This window comes from Mobula hypostoma, unplaced genomic scaffold (genome assembly GCF_963921235.1).
Source record: "Mobula hypostoma unplaced genomic scaffold, sMobHyp1.1 scaffold_36, whole genome shotgun sequence".
Lineage (NCBI taxonomy): Eukaryota > Metazoa > Chordata > Chondrichthyes > Myliobatiformes > Myliobatidae > Mobula > Mobula hypostoma.
In genome coordinates, this window is record NW_026948187.1 from 36992 (window position 1) to 60233 (window position 23242).

At 46.2% G+C, this 23242-nt stretch overlaps 1 long non-coding RNA gene and 1 other non-coding gene across 2 annotated transcripts; both read right to left on the reverse strand.

Moving 5' to 3' along the window:
* Window positions 1-271: 271 nt before the first annotated feature.
* On the reverse strand, window positions 272-18291 carry LOC134341520 (uncharacterized). The gene is made up of 3 exons (XR_010016775.1): window positions 18191-18291; window positions 13643-13775; window positions 272-6376 (listed from the first exon to the last, which is right to left on the reverse strand). It is a non-coding gene; the product is annotated as an uncharacterized LOC134341520 (long non-coding RNA).
* A 9-nt stretch (window positions 18292-18300) lies between these two features.
* Window positions 18301-18389, reverse strand: trnap-ugg (transfer RNA proline (anticodon UGG)). Its single transcript is given in 2 exon segments — window positions 18301-18336; window positions 18354-18389. It is a non-coding gene; the product is annotated as a tRNA-Pro (tRNA).
* Window positions 18390-23242: the final 4853 nt, after the last annotated feature.

Below are 23242 nucleotides of genomic sequence, written 5' to 3' on the forward strand. Positions count from 1 at the left end.
AGATATGATTTGGCACCTGATTGAATGGAAGGACAGGGTCGAGAGAGGGGGTAGGGGGCTGCTGAATCGTAATTGTTCTTTTCCTATTTTACGGTGTTTGCATGTTTCAGGTGTTTATCACTCGTTTCCCAGTGACGGATGTGTTCGCCAGGAGTATCCGCGGGTCTCTCTATACTGTCGTAGCTGACTTCAACCGCACTCTCACTGAGCAGAATGTCCATGTCAACAATTCCAACTTCTTCATTTCTTACTGCACGGGGTAAGTCACACAGCGAAGCATTTAGTTGGGTCTTTTGTGCGATCATTGACCAACGGGCTGAGGATCTTCTCTCACAATGTTTTCTAGAAGGAAGGTTACCCGGCAGCATAATCAACACCGTCCTAGAATGTGCTGGGACAGCCCGCAGGCGTCGCCATGTTTCCGGAGCCAACATATCATGCGCACAGCTTCCTCATCCGAACCCACAGTTTCCCAATATCCAATGACAGCAGAATGTCTCCACACAGGACAACCCCACTCCCGTAGTGTGAGGCAAACTTACTCCAAGGGTGAATCCACCACTTCCACCACGTCACCAATAGCAAACATCTTAACCCCATATAGATACAGCACTGGAAAAATGAAACATGAGATTTCACCCAGGTTAACCACTAGCCTCTCTTCCCTCTCCCTATCCCTCCATCGAGCAAATAATCTCAATGTCATTCCTGGTCTTCCGAGGCCACGGACAGCGCAAAGCAGAGCCACCATGTAGTGTCCCGTTTTGGACGCTCAGACAAAGTTAGTCAGCATCTTTATCCCACTTTCATGCAAAGTTACATCTTGTACTGTCGGATTCAGACCATTATCACTGTCCCATCTAAAGACAACACCTCGTATGAACGCACGATGAATCTCCGTTTTGTCAGAGGCGGCATTGTGTACGTCCTGTTGAGCTGACAGTGAACCACGTCTCTGAGTTCACCTCGCTGCACCCGACGGAGGTTTCTTCAGATCCTGGTTTACAAAGCCAATTAGCGGCCAAAGGCTCGGAATTGGCAAGTAAGTGCATTTGGTACATTGTCTATGTGAGCGAGGCGATAAAGAGATCAGAGGCAATGTATCGTTATGGTGCTCACGCTGACAGAGGGTGGAAATTCTCCCGTGGTGAATCCCCTCACCTCATGCTGTTCTTTCAAAGGGAAGGGACCGTTTGACCGGCTGTGTCATGGTCCAGTCCGTGAAGTCCGCATGCCAGTTCACGGTCCGGTCCGTCGATGCCTTACTCTGGGTTTTCCTGTTTTCGCATGTTCTATTGGGTGCCTTAATTGAGGCACCTGATTCTCTTTTTGGGGCTGGCACATAAATACCTCTGTAGACCAAAGATTCCCTGTTGGACTGTTCCATTCCCCTTTCTTCTGAATTCTCGCCTGCAACCTCGTCAGTATCCCCATAAATTTCAACCGCCGGAGTGAGACCGGAGCCTTGCCACGCCAAGATAAGGAACTATCTATCGTTGAGTTTGGAACTGTCTCTTTGTGTCCCCGTGTTTAGTGTCTGTGTTCTGTGTACGAATCCCGGCCCTACGTCCTATTCCCAAGGAGGAGTCCTGGCTCTGTGTTCTGTGTACCTGCGCTCAAGTCCAAGGCTCTGTGTACCTGTGCTCAAGTCCAAGGCTCTGTGTACCTGCGCTCAAGTCCAAGGCTCTGTGTACCTGCGCTCAAGTCCAAGTTTCCGTGTTCCTGTGCTCAAGTCCAAGGCTCTGTGTACCTGCGCTCAAGTCCAAGGCTCTGTGTACCTGCGCTCAAGTCCAAGTTTCCGTGTTCCTGTGCTCAAGTCCAAGGCTCTGTGTACCTGTGCTCAAGTCCAGGCCTCTGTGTTCCTCTGTTCCAAGACCAATTCCAACTGCCCGTGTTCCAGCCCTGTCCAAGTCTGAGCTTCGTGTCCTCATTTAGTTCTGGTGCGTCTTCTAGTCCATGTTCCTCGCCCAACCCAGCAGTTCCTCGCCCAACACAGCAATTCCTCGCCCAGCCCAGGAGTAACTCGCACATCCCAGGAGTACCTCGCCCAGCTCAGGAGTTCCTCACCCAGCACAGGTCTGGGGGTACCTCGTCCATTCCTGTATCACGTCCTGTACCTGCGATGATCCTAGTCACGAGTCCCAGCGTAGACCCGCGTTCCGGTTCCGAGTTCTTACCAAGAACCAGGTTCCGGGTCCTTGTCCTGGCTCTCGTTCTGGAGTTCCCTGTTCTTGGTCCAGGTTCCTTGTTCCTAATTCCACGTCCGTGTCCCGTGCTTCTAGCCCAAGTTCAAGCCCAGGACCTGAATCCTAGTCTCGTTCAAGGCCTGTGTCAATTTCCAGCGTCGTTTCTTCCCAAGTTCCCTGGCATTCATAATAAAAATAGTCTAGTTCCTGGAACTTCAGTGTCTGTGTCATTCACTTGTGTCAGCTCTCAACGCCCCGCTTGCAACAGAACAGCCCAGTAATAAATGGACACAGCGACGCAGAAACTGACGTTTAACTCTCGCCATTCTGTGTTCCCTCCTGTTGAATACCCCCCTACCCGCCTGGGTCGTCCATAGTCTAGAAAAGTCAGTAAGGTCGCCAGGAGGCTGACATAGAGTGGGGCTGGAGGGGGAGGGGGTACACTGTCATGGTCCGGTCCGTGAAGTCCGCATTCCGGTTCATGGTCCGGTCCTTCGATTCATTACTCCGGGTTTTCCTATTTTCCCTTATTCCATTGAGTACCTTAATGAAGCACCTGATTCTCGTTTTGAGGCTGCCACATAAATATCTCTACCAACCGAGGATTCCCTGCTGGACTGTTCCCTTCCCCTTCCTTCTGAATTCTCGCCTGCAACCTCTTCAGTAAAGTTCAACCGCCGGAGAGAGACCGGAGCCTTGCCACGCCATGATAAGAAACTATCTATCGTTGAGTTTGGAACAGTCTCTTTCTGCCCCCGTGTTTAGAGTCTCTGTTCTGTGTACGAGTCCCGGCCACTCGTCCTGCTCCGAAGGAGGGGTCCTGACTCTGTGTAATGCCCCTGCCCTAAGTCCTGTCCCAAGGAAGGGTCATATCTCTGTCTTCCGTGTACGAGTCCCGGCCCTGCATCCTGTTCCAAAGGAGGGGTTCTGACCCTGTGTTCCGTGTTCCTGCGCTCAAGTCCAAGGCTCCATGTTCCTACGCTCAAGTCCAAGTCTCCGTATTCCTGCGCTCAAGTCCAAGGCTCTGTGTTCCTGTGTTCCAACACCAAGTCCAGCCGCCCGTGCTCCAGCCCTGTCAAGTCTGAACTTCGTGTCCTCATTCAGTTCTGGTGCTTCTTCCAGTCCATGTTTTTCGCCCAGCCCAGGGCTGGGGGTAACTCGTCTTGTGCTGGGTGTACCTCGTTCAGTCTTGTGGTCATGTCCTGTTCTTGCCAAGATCCTAGTCCCGAGACCTGGCCTAGACCCAGGTTCCAGTTCCGAGTCCCAACCAAGAGCCAGGTTCTGGGTCCTTGTCCTGGCTGTAGTTCCGGAGTTCTGTGTTCCTAGTCCAGGCTCCTTGTTCCTACTCCCACGTCCAGGTCCCGTGCTTCCAGCCCAGGTCCTAGGCCAGCCCTTCTCTCCTAGTCTCGTCCAGCGCCTGTGTCAATGTCCAGCGTCGTTTCTCCCCGACTTCCCGAGCATTCTTAATGAACATAGACCAGTTCCTAGAAATTCATTGTCTGTGTCTTGCATTTGAGTCCCCTCCAAACGCCCCACTTTCAACGGGCTGTTTTCGGCTCTAAATGTGAATGCCCGAATGTGGTTTGAACACAGAGCCCTGCAATAAATTTTTAATGTTTTCAGATGTTTCTGACGGATTTCTTTGTCAAGATCTCCCCTATACAAAACACTGCGGGCTTGAGACTGTTCTATCACGTACTACAACATAATCCAAAGTTTCACCCTCAATAATGACTGAAAAATTTCATCAACAGGTAGCAGTCCACTTCCTCGTTAATACTTCCTTTTCAAAATAATATCCTACTGCCACTTTCTTAATTTAACTATCTGGAAGAGCTTGTTCTTTTAATTTAACTATCTCAAGATCGCTACCCTGCTCTTCTATCATCTCCTTCCGAGATTGTCATGGGTAACAACCTCATCCGGTACATCAGTCTCCTTACCCATAGCTCGGGTTAAAACACAGGAAGTATCCGTGTTAGAATCCCTCTGTGTTTCCTCAGCAATATGCTTTATTGTCGAATGTACATCAGGAAAAAACTTGTCCATTAGCTGCGTCATTCCCTAACAACAGGGCAACATCATTCATAGGTAAACTAGGTTGTAGTCCTACTTTAACAGGTCCTATAACTAACACTGACCTTAAATTAACTGCATATAAATATACCAACGTAAGGGCACTTCCAAATCCTCGTATATAAGTCACCTCAGTAGTGTCGGACACATCACTAATTTTAGAACACTGTCTCATATTAGTGATTGAGAAGCTCCAGTATCTCTAAGTATTTTTATTGGTACAGGAGTGGATCCCTCTTTCAAGGATACAATCCTTCAGTTATAAAATGCTCTTATCTCCTCTTAACTCGGTCAGACTCTAACAAAACTTCATTTGTATTTTCTGAACCCTATGTCTTTACAGGTTTTTCAATATGTTGCACACAAGTATCTGAGACTGCTTCCATCTCTTTCTTCTTCAATCGAAAGCAATTAGCTATTACGTGACCAGGTTTCCTACAATAATTGTAAATAATACCAAAATGTCTTTCCTTCACATGTCTCCCTTCATCCTTACCGTTCTCACGAACTTCTGATTTAATTTCTGGTGTACTTTGACTCTCTGTGATATTTTTCCTTTTAAATGTTCAACCTGTAGAACATTTACTCTTATGAATTAAAGTATATTCATCAGCCAATTTAGCAATCTCCTGCAATGTAGCGGTGTCCCTTTCATTTAAATATGTCCTCACTTCAACAGGAATGCCTTTTAATTCCTCCTACAAAATCAACTCCTTTAATTCATTATACTCCCCATTCACATTTTTAGAGGAAACCCATCTCTCAAAAATACACACATTTCTCGGAGGCAAATTCCACATACGTTTTTTTTTCCCACTAGTTTCTTCAAATTTCTGAATGTCTCTCTGTACTCTTCTGAAACCAGCTCAAACGCCTTTAATATAGGCGGCTTTACAGTATCATAATCAAGTGCTTGCTCAGCATTTAATTGGGTCTAAATTTGTTGTGCCTTTTCTTTAATTACACTTTGTAACATCACTGGCCATTTCTCTTTCGGCCACGCTGAACACAGAACCAAAGTTTCAAAATGCTGGAAATATTTATCCACTTCTGTCTCATTAAATGCAAGAGCCAAAACAACCTCACGACTTGCTACAAACTGTTTCCTAGAACCAGAAGATCGATTTTCCATCTTCAATTTCTCCATCTCCAGTCCAAATTTCCTCAGGTTCTCAGTTTCTCTTTCAGCCATTTCCGCTTTAAATTTCTGAAACTTTATCTGTTCAAGATGTAACTGCATTTCGAGTGTACTCATTAGAAACCTTCCCAACTCCTCCTCATCAAACGCCCCCAAACTCACATAATGCTCAGCGATTTCCTGAATTATGGGTTTAGTTGTACCCTTTGTAATACCTTTAAGTTTCTACCTTTCAGCAATCTCCGACACCTCAGGTTTACTCGCATTCACTAAAACCTCCGGGTTTAGCGTTTTCATAAACTCGTCAACATCCATTGTTGCCGAATACCACTCACACCACAATCAAACAAAAGAATCAAGTATATTCCCTTTTCCAAATCAGATTTGATACTTAAACAAGCACTTAAACTCAAAATCGGAACATCTGCTGAAGAGCCCACAATTAATGTCACGTGATCGGCAACAATGAATATATCGAGTCAAGATTTATAAACAAACAAATATTTATTAAATTCTGATATACAAAGAAAAAAAAACCGAAAACCCTAACCGGAAGTAAACGGCTATGCGGCCATTCGGTAAACCTCTATTCAGTTCCAAAAGCAATCAAGCAAGACCAGTTCTTAAAGCCATAATTTCAAACACAGTTCTTCGAATGGCAAATTTTAAAGTCCAATAGATTTATACAGTCAATTAGTAGAGATTTTCATGAAGTAACGAATTCCTCGAAGACACGACGTCACTGCCACTCCCAGTCGGATCCTGCCTTTTCCACAGGATTCACGGAGACGGAAACAAAACAGTTTTAAAGGCACCGACCTTCCTTCGTAGAAGAATCTTACACAGCCTTTCTGCCACTTTTAGTAGAGGCTATCTCATGCAGATCACTCTTTCTTGAACGAATTCAATAATTGTCAATCCTTTCCAAGTCCGTCGAACGTCTCCCTCAGGGTCCCGTCTTCACTCTGCAATGTTACTGAAAAGATACATTAACAAACCGGGCAGCGATTGCCAAACTGCCGGTCCAGACTTCTGTGCCTTAAGTTAGAACATAAAACTCCGTTTAAAATCAAAACTACGTCATACTGCAAATAAGCAGCAGAGCGGAGTATCTCATTGACGTTCTAACTGGAAAACTAACTGCGTCACCAGGGGTCTTCCCCTTTTATACCCGTGGTGAACATGTCATCATGTGACCTCACATGGGCGGGAAAATTACACCAGGTGACCTCCATAAGACCATTGCATAATTCTCAGAAGAAGGTCACAAGATCTCCCTGAGGTATGTAACAGGTGGCAGTGATAAAGGAAGAGATAGTTAGAGTCAACTGGATTATGTGGGGTCTCTAATTCTTTTTTTTTTCCCACAACCACAGGAACTCAGTGGCGTTCATTGATTTGATGCAGGGGTAAGTGACAGGGAATGTTGCGACTGTGATTGGGTCAGTTAATAAATCAGAGGCGCTGCAGTAGCAGGTGGGTGCTCATGCTGACGGTCGGCCAGGAACAGAAAATATAGAACACCAGACCTCTATGTTCGCCCTTTAGTCTTTGATTGTTGCCAGCTCAAAACCTTCATTCCTACAGAGCCGTCTTCTTTATTTTCTATTAACCATGCGACGAAGAGTCTCTTAAATGTACCTGATAGATATATCTCTAACAGGACTCCTGACACCGCTTTCCACACACTCACCATTATGTGTAAATACATACGCTTGGAAGCCCCTATACATCCCTCAAATCACTTTTAAATTATATCCCGTAATTAGTTATTTCCACACTGGGAAAAAAAGTCTTTGGCTATGCGCTGGATCTATGCCGTTTAACTTGTACAGCCCTCTGCAGTCGTCTTTCATCCACTTCGCTGTAAAAGGAAAAGCCATAGCTCGCTAAATCTATCCTCAAATGAATATCCCTCTAGTCTAGGCAACATACTGGTAAATCTCCGTTGTTCTGCTTCTAAAGCTGTCACGTACTATCTGTAGTATGCGACCAGGACTGCGCACAATATCCAAAGTTTAATTGAGCTGCAACGTTACCTCGCGCCTTTGAACTCAATCCCTCGACGATTGAGGCCAACACCTCATACACTTTCTTAACAACCTGTTCAACTTGCGCGTCAACTTTGAGGAATCTATGGACGTGAAACTAAAGGTGACTCTGTTCTTCCACACTGATAATGAGCCTGTCATGAACGTTGCATTTTGCATTCAAATTCAACTTTGCAACGTGTATCACTTCACACTTGCCCACATTGAGCTCAGCTTTGCCAATTTTCAGCCCAACTTTGCATTTCTGATAACCCTGTTGTAACCTACAACACAATCCACACTACCCGGAAATGTCATCTGGAAATGGACCAGCCCAATCACCCGCTTCCCGAACAGATCTCTGTGGAACACCACCGTTCATCGAACTCCAAGCGAAATACCCTCCACCTGCGACCGCACTCTGTTTACTGTGGGTAAGCTAGTTCTATATACAGCAGCCATGTTTCTCGGACGCTCATAACTGAGAAGGTTTTGCTAATGTTTTCATCAGTGTGCTTTGTATAATAATTTAGAATTTGATTCCATTCCTGAGACTTGTCCTGCTCCTCTCACAGCTATGCTGACTATCCCAGACCTGACTACCGTTCTTCAACTGTCCGGAAATACTATCGAAATATATCCTCTGACAGTTTGACCGCAGGAACGTTGGGCCCAGTGGTCTGTAATTCCTAGCGTTTTCCCTGTTTCTTTCCTTGATCAAGCGAATAACAGTTGGCAAAGTCCATCCTCTGATACTACTGCAGTAGTCAGAGGACACAGAAAGGTCATCACCGAAGGCACAGCAGTATCTTCCATCCCTTCCGGTAGAAAAGTGGGGTACCAGGAAATGATGTATCGTAATGTTCCCGAAATTTTCAGCTCATCCTCTTTCTTAACATCGATATGTTCAAGCATATCGGCCTGTTCTATGTCATGCTCACATTTCAAAAAATCGCTCTCAATTGTGAACACTGAATGAAAATATCCATTAAGAACCTTGCCTAGGCACATGTTTCCTCTGCTATTCCTGATCTGTCCTACGCAGTCATCCGTCTGTTCATCTCATAGGAGTAAAAGGCATTTGGGTTTATAAGCTCCTGCCTGACTACCTTGTAATTCATTAGAAACCTGTCTGATCCCTGCTTCCTAAATCTGAAGTCTGCTTCTTTCTCCCTCTTGACTATGTCCTGTCATCCATGACTCCTTCACTCTACCATTGCCGAACTTGTCTCAAAGGGACGTACCTATCTAGAAGAACATTCTAGTGCTTCCTCAAAAAAAAAGTTCCACATTTCAGTTGTGCATTACCCTGCGTATATCTCTTCCCAATCTACGTTTCCAGTTTCCTGACTAATAGCAACGTAATTCGCTCTCCCACTAATCAACTATTTTATAATACTGTCTCATCCCATCCTCATTTAATGCCAGGGTAAAGAATAGAAGTAATGGTCACTGTCTATTATCCATTCCACTGTGGATGATCTAGCATTTACCAACGTTGCACTCCATCTGATAGACCTTGGACCACTCACTTAATCAATCTATATCGCTTTGCGACACTCCATATCCTCCATGCAATTTGATTTTCCACTCAGTTTAATGTCATCAGCAAATTTGGCTACGTCGACTCCTGCGGCATCCCACTCACCACTGACTGTCAAACTGAGAAAAACCCGGTTATATCAACTCCCTGCCTTCTATTGGTTAACCAATCCCACTATTCATGCCAATACACTTCCTCCGACTCCATGCATCCGTATCTTATTTATAAGTCTCTTCTGCGGCATCTTATCGAACGCCTTCTGGAAATCCAAGTGTACGACATCCACCTGTTCCCCCCTATCCACTGCAGTCATTATGTCCTCAAAGAACTCCAGTAAGTTTGTCAAACAGAAACTGAACTTTCTGAATTCATGCTGCGTTTGTCTAATGGAACCACTCCTCTCTGAAAAGGGATGCTGACAAGCGTCAGAGTGAGATGGTAGAGGGATGTCAGACAGGAGACCGGTAGGAAGAATGATCAGTAAGTTTGCAGTTGACACTGAAATTGCCGCTGTGGTCGATAGTGGAGAAAATTGTCTGAGGTTACATCGGGTAGTAAGTCAACTGGGGAAGTGGGTCACAGAATAACTTAGGCAAGTAGAGTGTGGTGCACTTGGGGAGTTAAACCGACAGAGAACTTACACAGATAATGGATACCTTTGGATAAAGGTAGATGGATCGGTGGGAAGGGAGACACAGACAGAGAGATGGTGAAAAAGATGTCTGGTCGGTTGTCCTGCAGCAGTAAAATCATTGGCATCCAGAGTTGGGAGGTCACCTGACAACTGTTCATCATGTTGGTTGGACTTCACCTGCAGGATTGTGTACACCTGTGGTCACTATTATATTGAAGGGATGTTGTGATTTCGCTTGTGAGGGCGGAGAAAAGAATCCCATGGGCGTAGGAAGTCATGCTACAGACAGGGGAACTTCTAGAGTTGGAATCTCGAGAAATATGTCACCTGTGTAACGAACCTGAGGCGATTAGGGAGCTGGAGGTAAAGGAACCCCTTGGAAGCAGTGATCATAATATGATTGAATTCAGTTTTAAATTTGAAAAGTAGAAGCTGGTATCAGGTGTATCGAAATTTCAGTGGAACAGGGGAAATTACAGAGTTATGAGAGAGGAACTGGCGCAAGTCGATTGGAAAAGTAAGCTATATGGAGACACGGCAGAGCAGAATTCGATGAAATTCCTACAAGAAATAAGGAAAATGCAGGAAAAATATATTCCAAGAAAAAAGAAAATCATGAATGGAAAAATGGCAGAAATGTGACTAACGAGAGAGGTTAAGGCAAAATTAAAAGCAAAAGAAACGGCGTACAGGGAAGCAAAAATTAATGGGAAAAATGAGGACTGGAAGACTTTTAAAAACTTACAGAAGAAAACTAAGGAAGTCATTAGGAAAGAAAAGATGAATTATGAAAGGAAGTTGGCGATTAATATAAAAAGGATACGAAGAGGTTTTTTTTTAATATATGAAGAGTTAAAGAGTGACAAGAGTAGATACGGGACCGATTGAAAATGATGCTGAAGGAATTATAATGGATAACAAAGAGACGGCGGAGGAACTGAATGAGTATTTTGCATCAGTCTTCACAGTGGAAGACAGGAGCAATATACCTGATAGCCATAAGTATCAGGGAATAGAATTAGGTACAGACAAGATTACTAGAGAGAAAGTGTTTGGGAGGCTAAGTGGACTAAGAATAGATAAGTCTCCAGGTCCGGATGAGGTGCACCCAAGGGTTCCGAAGGAGGTGGTTTTGGAGATTGGGGAAGCATTGGAAATGATCTTCCAAGAATCAATAGTCTCTGGCATGGTTCCGGAGGACTGGAAGGTCGCAAATGTAGTTCCGTTATTTAAGAAAGGAGGGAGGCAGCGAAAAGAAAATTACAGACCTATTAGTCTGACACCGGTAGTTGGAAAGATATTGGAGTCCATCCTCAAGTTGGAGATTATGAAATACCTCGAGGTGCATGACAAGATAGGCCGAAGCCAGCATGGTTTCATGAAGGGAAGATCCTGCCTCACCAACCTATTGGAATGTTTTGGGGTATCCTCGATTAAAGTTGACAAGGGAGAGGCTGTGGATGTTGCGTTTTTGGATTTTCAAAAGGCCTTCGATAAGGTGCCGTATATGAGGATGCTTAATAAGATGAGAGCCCATGGAATTATAGGAAAGATATTTAAATGGGTGGAGCATTGGCTGATAGGCAGAAAGCAAAGGGTGGGAATAAAGGGATCCTATTCTGATTAGTTGCTGGTTACTAGTGGTGTTCCGCAGGGGTCGGTGTTGGAGCCGCTTCTTTTTACGATGTATATCGATGATTTGGATTATGGATTAATTGGTTTTGTGGCTAAATTTGCGGATGACACCAAGACAGGTGGAGGAGCAGGAAATGTTGAAGAAACGGAAAGGTTGCAGAGAGACTTAGTCAGTTTTGGAGAGTGGGCAAAGAAATGGCAGATGAGATACAACGTTGACAAATGTACGGTTGTACATTTCGGAAGAAGAAATAATCGGGCAGATTACTATTTCGATGGGGAGAAATTTCAAAAATCGGAAGTGCAAAGGGACTTGGGGGTCCTCGTGCAGGATGCCCTAAAGGTTAACCACCAAGTCGGATCGGCGGTAAGGAAAGCGAATGCTACTTTGGCATTCATTTCAAGAGGAATAGTGTATAAGAGTAAGGAGGTGTTGATGAGGCTCTATGGGGCATTAGTGAGACCTCATTTGGAATACTGTGTGCAGTTTTGGGCCCCCTATCTTAGAAAGGATATACTGATGTTGGGGAGAGTTCAGAGAAGATTTACGAGGATAATTCCTGGACTGCAGGGGCTAACATATGAGGAGCGTTTGTCGGCTCTTGGACTGTATTCATTAGAGTATAGAAGAATGAGAGGGGATCTCATAGAAACAATTCGAATATCGAAAGGGTTGGACAGAGTAGATGTGGAAAGGTTGTTTCCCTTGGTGGGTGAGTCCAGGACAAGAGGCCATAGACTTAGAGTTAGAGGGTACCCAGTTAAAACAGAGATGAGGAGAATTTATTTTAGACAGAGGGTCGTGGATTTGTGGAATTCCTTGCCACATACAACTGTGGAGGGCCGATCATTGAGGGTGTTTAAGGAGGAGATTGACAGGTATCTAATTAGTCAGGGTATCAAGGGATATGGGGAAAAAGCCAAAAATTGGATAGATGGGTGAATGGTTTAGCTCATGGGGGAGCTGCGGAGCAGACTCGGTGGGCCGAACGGCCTACTTCTGCTCCTTTGTCTTGTTATTTTGTGATCTTGTGATCTTTCGCATTTGTGACGCCGAATCTCCAACACTCGCCCGTTTAAACTCCGCCATTTATTTTATTTTATTTTTTTTTGCTCTTTGGAAGGCGTCCGATTTACTGATGATGAGAACAACCCCTTCAGTAAAGGGACTGCTCTTCCACTCTCAGGAGCATTTCCCTCAACTTTATGCTTTATCTTTCAGTCAGGAGATATGGCTCGTTTCCACTGACCGATTCGACTGCCCGGTCCCGTGAGGCCAAAGAGGACGCTTTGGATCCTCTGCTTGCTTCTTGTTAAACATCGCGTTCTACATGTTGTCCACTGTTAATTCACTCCCAACACCGGCACTCGGTAATCACAGCACTGGCCTGTCCACCCGGCATGACATCGAATATCCGTGACCAACCCGTGTGGCATCATCACCCACTCTCACAGCTAACACAGGACTATCGCACCGTTGTAAAGTGATGTGGCCCAGAAATGACATTTCCTTGTCGGCCTGGGACGTCTTGTCACGATTACAAGACAGATGTGACGCTTCCTTGGATCTCTTTCATTCCCGGTGTAACAGTACGATAGGGAACACGTCAAAAACCGCAAGTACACCCAGATTGAAGTTTGGGGTTCGAGTGGATGTCTGTGTCTTCTCTGCGAGTGCACGGATGAAAGCCAAGAGGCGCGGGCCACTTCGGTCTTTCCGCACGGGGTGTCGGCGCCGGAGCGGTGTAGACACTGGGCCGAACAGCCAGTGGATGTTTGATGTGATCCAACTCCTGTCTCGATGTAACTGTAATAACTCTTCTGTTCTCTGATGATAAAAAGGATTCTAATATTTCGTTGTTCACGGCATGTGGCCGCTCCTTCTCTGATCTCACTACTGACCACACTGCCTTTCTGATATCTGCCCGCGGTGCTATAGCCATTTCCCAAGTTCACTGCATGAATCAATAAAACCGACGCTGTTTGTATTAACTTGGTCTGCATCTCTTGACAAAAGCTCTCTGCTGTCAATTCCGGCTGGTCATTGGGAGGGTACGTTCAGCCCCACCAGGAGTAGCCAATCCCAGGGCAGAGGAAACAGCGTGCTGACGTACCCCACACTAACAGCTCACCCTTTTTCCCTCCCAACGCTGAGCCACTCTGTGGGAAACTGCCAGCTGCTAGTGACGCCGCCCGGGGTGCGGCGAGGGACGTGGGGGACCGGAGCGGTACACCGTCAGGGAGAATACGAGCAGTGACATTACTAACATGGGCACAGCCCATATGGTCCCTCCCACCATATTGGTATCACATGCCGTGAGGGTAGACATGTCTGAATTGATGGCTTTGATAATCAGAGCGCAGGAGGATAACCTATCCGTGGGGTAATGCCAGACTTACCAGCTATCACCGGACAGACGCCATACCTACGACTATCCCCCTGTTAACCACCTCCATCCTTTCGCAGGGCTGTCAGGCTACTCGGGGCGAGGCACCGAACCCATAACCGAATCACACAGAGAGACAGTGACATCTGGAATGGAAGGTGTGAGAATCAGGGACCAGGGACACTAAGAATCAGCGCGTGGAAAGCGGGCATTCGATGAGGGGCCAGGGAGCGGCGTGGTGTGGGTGTTGGTGGGGGTGATGATAGGGTCGGTGGGGGTGATGGTGGGGTCGGTGGGGCTGATAATTGAGTGTTTAGGGAGAGAAAGAATCGGGGAGAAGAGACGGTGAAGGGCACGGAGACGTAATCGGTAACAGATCTGAGAAGGGGCATGTGGCTGGCCGTGGCTGTGGAAGTGATTGCGGGGGTGGGGGGGGGGTGAGTTCGAAAAGTTTGATTACCGAGAGTCCCGGGAGGGAGCGCCGCCTGTTTGTTGGTGGATTTAATATCACTGGCACATTTCCAGACACGTGTTGTCTTCTGGCACTAATACAGCAAAATACGAAGTTTTAAAACTAAGTTACATTGAGAAACATATATTAATATTAAATATGTATTTTTCAATGTATATGTAGTTCATAAAGAGAGGGAAATTATGTAGGCGTACATATGGGCTCATTTTCCATTCTGAAATTTGATGGCGGAGGTAAGATACTGCTTCTGAAACGTTGAATGTGGGAGTTCAGGTTCATGACGGTAGCAAGGAGAAGAGGGCGGTTCTTGGGAGATGGGGATACTTCGTGATCGATGCCGGATTTCTGATCATCGCCTGTTGAAGATGACTTTGGAGCTGGAGAGGACAGAGCCCGTAATCAATTTGACTGAGACTGCATCTCTCTGTAGCTTTTCAGATACTGCGCAGTTGCCCCTTGAGGAAGGGATGGAGAGTTGGAGGGTTGATCACTGAGAGTTCAGGGAGGAGTAACAGTTCTGGGAGATTAACTGTCCGCCCATCCCGCTAACACAGTGAGGGACGCGGAGCAAACTCGCTGTCTGCGAACTGCAGCGTACGGATGCACCGTCCCTGCCGGTTGTTCCGGTGTTTTCAGTAGAGCACAGCACAGGAGGGAAATCGGCCCCTAAAATCAGCGCTGGCAATCTCCATGACCATGGTTAATCATCCCATGTCTCAGCTCCTTTTCCCCATCATTTAAATATGCTCCCGTCTCCACTGTAACTATACCTTATGACCCGTTGCATACACACCACTGTACCATCTCTGGGTTAGAAGATTTCGGGGATTCAGCTACATGAGAGAGCAAATGACCCTCTGTCGCGCTCAACCCTGAACATGGTTCAGCTCTAAACCAATGTGAAATACCACCCTCACTGGCCATACCGCTGCCGAAATTCTGCTGCGTCCTGCATTCGTCACTCACCCCCTCCCTGGGAAATACCCTTCCCCCAATCCCTTCGATTTCCATCTTGTGCTGACACTATGTGATGAGACACGTCTTGTCGGGTTACCTCCCCAGTGACCTTCCGGTCTTGCCGGGCTTTAGAAAATAAGAACATATAGCAAAAGTTCTGAGCCAATTGGACCAGCTAGTCTGCTCCGACTCATCATCGTGGCTGATGCACTTTCTCTCTCAGCCCTGTCTTCTGTCTTCTCGTAACCCTTCATGCCCCGATTAATCAAGAATCTATCAACTTCTGCCTTAAATATGTCCAATAACTAGGCCTCCACATGTGCCTCAATGGAAACGATCCCGATGATCCATAAATTTGAGTTCCTGCCTCCTACACCAGTCCCTCAGCCACACACGCACCTGTCAGATCATCCCATCCTTACCTTCACTGGAGGGCGCACAGACACTGGTCTAGATATAACTACTTGAAGCTCCATAAATATCTCTTCAGTGTCTACTTATTTTCCCATGTATATTACTGGTCGTAGGATGTATCCTGGCTTCAGGTTGCTTACACTCCCCCTTGAGGTTGCTGTGAACCCGATCAGAGACTTCCCTGCCCAGGCGCCTGGGAGAAACATACCAACCATGTGCCACTATCGAGTCGACAGAATCTGGCCTCCGTTCCTCTGACTATCTGATCTCCTATCACCACTGCAGTCCTCTTCATCTCTCTGCTCTTCCATGCTACCACAGTGCCAGAAACCAGATCACTGCGAAGGGTTCCGGCCCGAAACGTTGACTGATCGTTTCCACGGATGCTGCCCGACCTGATGGGTTCCTCCAGCGTGTTGTGAGATCAATGCGACCACCTGCCCCACACCCTGGAGCAGATATGTTTATCAGGGACGCTGGAGGTATCCCGGAATCCTACATCTAACGCACAGACCAAGTCCAGAGGAGATGCTCCTGACATTAAGTTGCTGCACAAACACATTTATTTATGGGGTAACGCACGCCAAGTTCAGGCAACAGTTCATCAGTGTAAAGCAATATCCGTTCATGTCAATTATTCAATTAATTGATAAACGTAATATCAAAGTTCTTCTCGGAGGCAGTCACCATGTTTTCTATCTTGACGCTACAGAACTGGCGGTCATCAGAGAACATGGCAGCAGGTAGAATAAATGTGCTTTAGAATCCGAGAGTGACAGAGCACGTCAGCAGAATCTTCTGCAAACGCTGCTCCCAACCTTTACCTCCTGCCAATTAATAAACCTTTCCTTCCTTTTATTTTTTTTCATTATATCCCCGTTCTCGCCACAACCACATTACGTTCGGTAATGAATCCCATACTCCAGTGTAAATTTCCAACGGTCAAGTGACCGACAAAGCTGTGGCTTCCTGTGACATGGAGGAAAAGGAAAAGCGAGCGGAAATACTGCCGTCACGAGGCGAACGGTCGGAATTCGCTCAGAGCAGTCCTGAGATCAGATCGGGCCTGGTTCGTGCTCGGATTCTGTGAGTAGCACAGCAAAGAGATTTAGCTGATTTCATTCTAAATCAGTAGGCCCTTCAACACGCTATGACCAGACAACATCCAACTGCACAGAGGTCCTAACTTCATCGTTCGAGTTCACCTGTCTCCAGTGAGTTGGTATCAACTTTCTGATGTGTTTACCTGAACAGGGAATGACGCAAAGAGGTCCTATTCTCATCTAAAGAAAGTCTCAAGTGACTTGCATGACATAGTTAGGAAGGTGTCTTTCTGCTTCATTTCCCAGAGTGTTCATTAGGAGGTAACAAAGAATTTTAATGAACGCAGCACGGTAGAAACCATCAACACGCAGTTTGGTAAGGCATTGAGTCAATGTCCGATGGTTAATGCAGACGGTCAAATGACAAGGGACATGACCATTAAACCACAGGATATCGGAGCAGTATTGTGACCCTCGGTCCATCGTATTCCTCCAATTTTCCATCGCGGGCAATCTGTTCCACAACCCCAACCTCCTTCTCTTTCCCAAAAACCTTTAGTCCCCTGACCAATTAAGAACCTATGATCCTTTTTCTGGAAATCACCCAATCAACAGATGTACCTTGAAAAGACTTCTTAACAGGCCGCATCACTGTCTGGTATCGGGGTGGTGGAGATTGAGGGGTGCTAATTCACACGACAGAAAGTTGTAAAATTGGTCAGCACTATCTTGGATACTAGCCTCTGTGGTATCCAGGATATCTTCAAAGAACAGTGCCTCGGAAATTATGATGGCCCTAGTCCCCGAAGGCACGCCCTCTTCTCGCACTCACTCTCAGCGATTCAGGAGCAAAATCTTCCCCTCTGCCATCCAATGTCTAAATGGACATTGAACTTATGAACCTCACTCTTTAATCTGTTTTGCTCTATTTTTTTTAAATAACTGTTTAATATACATAATATGTTTACTCTAATTGAATGATTGATTGAATTTTATTTCTGTATTTATCATGTATTGATTGTATTGCTGCCGCTAAGGTAACAGATTTCTCGACACACGTCCCAGATATTAAACCCGATTCTGATATTGATTCTGAAGCAAGTCACATCCGTAAGACAGATGTTGGTGAAGATCAGAACTGAGATTCTCAATCTGGATCAGAGAAAAATGAATTCAGTGTTAAAATTCCAGCTCTCGAAATCCCAAGCGTTTGGCACAATAATGTGACAAGAATGAGCAGTTTCGCTCACCTAATTTCTGCCCGCACCGATTCGAAACCCCAGAAAATGTATATACCGATATTGTATGCAAGTTAGAGCCGCCTGTGTCCTGGTCAGAGCAAGGGAAGAGGTTAAGCAATGTAATTTCACTTGCCAGTTTCTTGTTCTTCCACATAAATGTCTACAGCGCTCGTCGACATGCAGATCCATAGTTTTCCAAAGACTGGCTGTGCTCTTTCCATTTTACACGTATTTCCACAATAGAGTGCCGAACACCTTTCCCACAGTCTCTCTGCATATGAGACGGTTTTCAGCAAAGTATGCCCTTCTGCGACTCTCTCTCTCTCTCTCTCTCTCTCTCCTTGCTGATTTGCACTCCCCGGGGCGCTACCATTCATAGAATAAATACTCAGCTGTTTTGAAATTCCAAAATGTGATACTTCAAAATTACCCACCTTGAAAACTATTTCCAATTCCTTCGTCAGTGTTTCTGTTTGATATAGCCATTTATCTCGTGCGTCAGTGCAGAAATCGTGAAGCAAATCGCTGATAGTATCCAATAACGGGGCTCGTCCGGGATTTGAACCCGGGACCTCTCGCATATTCTATGCTTTTTCACCCAAAGCGAGAATCATACCACTAGACCAACGAGCCCACGTTCGCAGACTGCGTCGCAGCTGAACTCCGAAGCCACTTAAAGTTAATTGGTGGAAAACCCATTCTCCTTTCCGTTGTTGAGAGGAGAGCCTGATGTCGAAATATGTTGGGCCCGTATTTCTTTGAGATTACGAGTATTTGCTACTTCATTCAGTCAAAATAAGAATATAACGGGCCCTGATATAGAGCAGGTGAGAATGCATTTGCCAGTGGAAGAGACCCAAACAAGGGACGTTTGTTTAAAACTCAATTCCGAGCAGACTTTTCTTGCATAGGGTGATGCTGCTCAGCGATTCCCTGCCCCGGCTGCTGGTGGACGGTTGATAATTGAATGATTTCAGGCGGGTGTACAGAAGTACTTGTTTCATGAACAGCACAGTCGTTTGATACTATTGAGACTTGGCTGTAGAAGGAAATAATACTCCACAATCTGATCAGTGTTCCAGGGATACACTGTTTTAGACATGACAGAGCAGGGGTGTGACGAGTCAGTGAAAATGTCAGGGCATTATTCCAACAGGACAGGATGGGGGGTTTGACTACTGAGGATATATCGGTGGAACTAAGGGATCAGAAATGAGTGACCACATTAGTGGGATTATATTACAAGCCACTCAATAGTCAGTTGGATTTAGAGGAGCAGACTACTACAAGAAACATAAGGTGGTTTTAACTTTCCACGTATTAACTGGGATATCTATAGTGTAAATGATCTTGAGGTGGATAGATTGTGTCAAATGTGTTCAGCAAAGTTTCCTTCATCAGTACGTAGAAGTCCCAGGTCTCCCTGATAGAGAGTATGCGATACTTGATCTGCTGCTGGGGAATGAGACGCAGCCGGTCATGTTTGTTTACGGGAACGAGTTTGTTATTTCGAAGCTCAACCCACCACAGAAAGTTTGCAAAGGGCTAGCCGGATTCGGACCCAGAACCACTCGCCTTGAAGTTCGGGTCTTTAGTTTAAAGGCAACAAGGGTGCAGATTGTGCTGCTCCTCAGTTGACATTATAAATCACAGAAAGGCCAGTTTTCATGTTATCAGAAAGGATGTGGCAAGTGCCGATTGGTACAGGTTGTTTTCTGGTAAAAGTATGATTGGCATGTGGGAGGCCTGCAAAGATGAAATTTTGAGAGAACAGAGTATGTCTGACTCTGTCAGAATAAAAACAGCAAATATAATAGATTCTGGAAACCTTGGTTTACAAGAGATATTCAGGTCATGGGTAAGAAGAGGAAATGGGTGCATAGCAAGTGGGGGATGGAAGGAACAAATTAGATACCTGAGTATAGAAAATACCGGACAACAATTAAGGAGGAAATCAGAAGGGGTAAAAGAAAGCATGAGTTTGCTCTAGCAGATTAGGAGAAAGATAATTCCAAGGAATTCTACAGCTATGTGAAGAGCGAAAGGATAGCAATGGACAAAACTGGTCTTCTTGAGGATCTTCCATTCATGGGGCCAAAAAAGATGGGAGAAACCGACATGTCCATTCTCGTAATAATTCTAAGTGTTTATCAGACAACCGGCTTCCTCACAACTACCAGCTCCTCCACTCATTATCTACAAACTTGGCACAAGGTTATCAATTCTGCCATCCAAATCACTGACTTATTATAACCATATAACTATATAGCAATTACAGGCCATCTCGACTCTTCTAGTCCATGCCGAACTCTAACTCTCACCTAGTACCACCGACCTGCACTCGGCCCATAACCCTCCATTCCTTATCTGTCCATTTAACTGTCCAATTTAACTTTAAACGTCAACATCAAACCTGTCTCAACCATTTCTGCTGGAAGCTCGTTCCACACAGCTACCACTCTCTAAGTAAAGAAGTTCCCCCTCATGTTACCCCTAAACTTCTGCCCTTTAACTCTCAACTCATGTCCTCTTGTTTGAATCGCCCCCATTCTCAATGGAAAAAGCCTATCCACATCAACTCTATATATCCCCCTCATAATTTTATATACCTCTATCGAGTTCCCCCTCAACCTTCTACGTTCCAAAGAATAAAGACCCAACTTGTTCGAACCTTCTCTGTAACTTAGATGATGAAACCCAAATAACATTCTAGTAAATCTGCTCTGTACTCTCTCTATTTTGTTGACAACTTTCCTATAATTCAGTGACCAAAACTGTACACAGTACTCCAAATTTGGCCTTACCAATGCCTTGTACAATTTCAACATTACATCCCAACTCCTATACTCAATCAACAGGAATTCTGCAGATGCTGGAAATTCAAGCAACACACATCAAAGTTGCAGGTGAACGCAGCAGGCCAAGCAGCATCTATAGGAAGAGGCGCAGTCGACGTTTCAGGCCGAGACCCTTCGTCAGGACTAACTGAAGGAAGAGTGAGTAAGGGATTTGAAAGCTGGAGGGGGAGGGGGAGATGCAAAATGATAGGAGAAGACAGGAGGGGGAGGGATAGAGCCGAGAGCTGGACAGGTGATAGGCAAAAGGGGGATCATGGGACAGGAGGTCCGGGAAGAAAGACGGGGGGGGGGTGACCCAGAGGATGGGCAAGAGGTATATTCAGAGGGACAGAGGGAGAAAAAGGAGAGTGAGAGAAAGAATGTGTGCATAAAAATGAGTAACAGATGGGGTACGAGGGGGAGGTGGGGCCTAGCGGAAGTTAGAGAAGTCAATGTTCATGCCATCAGGTTGGAGGCTACCCAGACGGAATATAAGGTGTTGTTCCTCCAACCTGAGTGTGGATTCATCTTTACAGTAGAGGAGGCCGTGGATAGACATGTCAGAATGGGAATGGGATGTGGAATTAAAATGTGTGGCCACTGGGAGATCCTGCTTTCTCTGGCGGACAGAGCGTAGATGTTCAGCAAAGCGGTCTCCCAGTCTGCGTCGGGTCTCACCAATATATAAAAGGCCACATCGGGAGCACCGGACGCAGTATATCACCCCAGTCGACTCACAGGTGAAGTGATGCCTCACCTGGAAGGACTGTTTGGGGCCCTGAATGGTGGTAAGGGAGGAAGTGTAAGGGCATGTGTAGCACTTGTTCCGCTTACACGGATAAGTGCCAGGAGGGAGATCAGTGGGGAGGGATGGGGGGGACGAATGGACAAGGGAGTTGTGTAGGGAGCGATCCCTGCGGAATGCAGAGAGAGGCGGGGGAGGGAAAGATGTGCTTCGTGGTGGGATCCCGTTGGAGGTGGTGGAAGTTACGGAGAATAATATGTTGGACCCGGAGGCTGGTGGGGTGGTAGGTGAGGACCAGGGGAACCCTATTCCTAGTGGGGTGGTGGGAGGATGGAGTGAGAGCAGATGTACGTGAAATGGGGAGATGCGTTTAAGAGCAGAGTTGATAGTGGAGGAAGGGAAGCCCCTTTCTTTAAAAAATGAAGACATCTCCCTCGTCCTAGAATGAAAAGCCTCATCCTGAGAGCAGATGCGGCGGAGACGGAAGAATTGCGAGAAGGGGATGGCATTTTTGCAAGAGACAGGGTGAGAAGAGGAATAGTCCAGATAGCTGTGAGAGTCAGTAGGCTTATAGTAGACATCAGTGGATAAGCTGTCTCCAGAGACAGAGACAGAAAGATCTAGAAAGGGGAGGGAGGTGTCGGAAATGGACCAGGTAAACTTGAGGGCAGGGTGAAAGTTGGAGGCAAAGTTAATAAAGTCAACGAGTTCTGCATGCGTGCAGGAAGCAGCGCCAATGCAGTCGTCGATGTAGCGAAGGAAAAGTGGGGGACAGATACCAGAATAGGCACGGAACATAGATTGTTCCACAAACCCAACAAAAAGGCAGGCATAGCTAGGACCCATACGGGTGCCCATAGCTACACCTTTAGTTTGGAGGAAATGGGAGGAGCAAAAGGAGAAATTATTAAGAGTAAGGACTAATTCCGCTAGACGGAGCAGAGTGGTGGTCGAGGGGAACTGATTAGGTCTGGAATCCAAAAAGAAGCGTAGAGCTTTGAGACCTTCCTGATGGGGGATGGAAGTATATAGGGACTGGACATCCATGGTGAAAATAAAGCGGTGGGGGCCAGGGAACTTAAAATCATCGAAAAGTTTAAGAGCGTGAGAAGTGTCACGAACATAGGTCGGAAGGGATTGAACAAGGGGTGATAAAACAGTGTCGAGGTATGCAGAAACGAGTTCGGTGGGGCAGGAGCAAGCTGAGACAATAGGTCGGCCAGGACAGGCAGGTTTGTGGATCTTGGGTAGGAGGTAGAAACGGGAAGTGCGGGGTGTGGGAACTATAAGGTTGGTAGCAGTGGATGGGAGATCCCCTGAGCGGGCCTTTTATATATTGGTGAGACCCGACGCAGACTGGGAGACCGCTTTGCTGCACATCTACGCTCTGTCCGCCAGAGAAAGCAGGATCTCCCAGTGGCCACACATTTTAATTCCACATCCCATTCCCATTCTGACATGTCTATCCACGGCCTCCTCTACTGTAAAGATGAAGCCACACTCAGGTTGGAGGAACAACACCTTATATTCCGTCTGGGTAGCCTCCAACCTGATGGCATGAACATTGACTTCTCTAACTTCCGCTAGGCCCCACCTCCCCCTCGTACCCCATCTGTTACTCATTTTTATGCACACATTCTTTCTCTCACTCTCCTTTTTCTCCCTCTGTCCCTCTGAATATACCTCTTGCCCATCCTCTGGGTCACCCCCCCCCCCCCCGTCTATCTTCCCGGACCTCCTGTCCCATGAACCTCTCGTATCCCCTTTTGCCTATCACCTGTCCAGCTCTCGGCTCTATCCCTCCCCCTCCTGTCTTCTCCTATCATTTTGCATCTCCCCCTCCCCCTCCAGCTTTCAAATCCCTTACTCACTCTTCCTTCAGTTAGTCCTGACGAAGGGTCTCG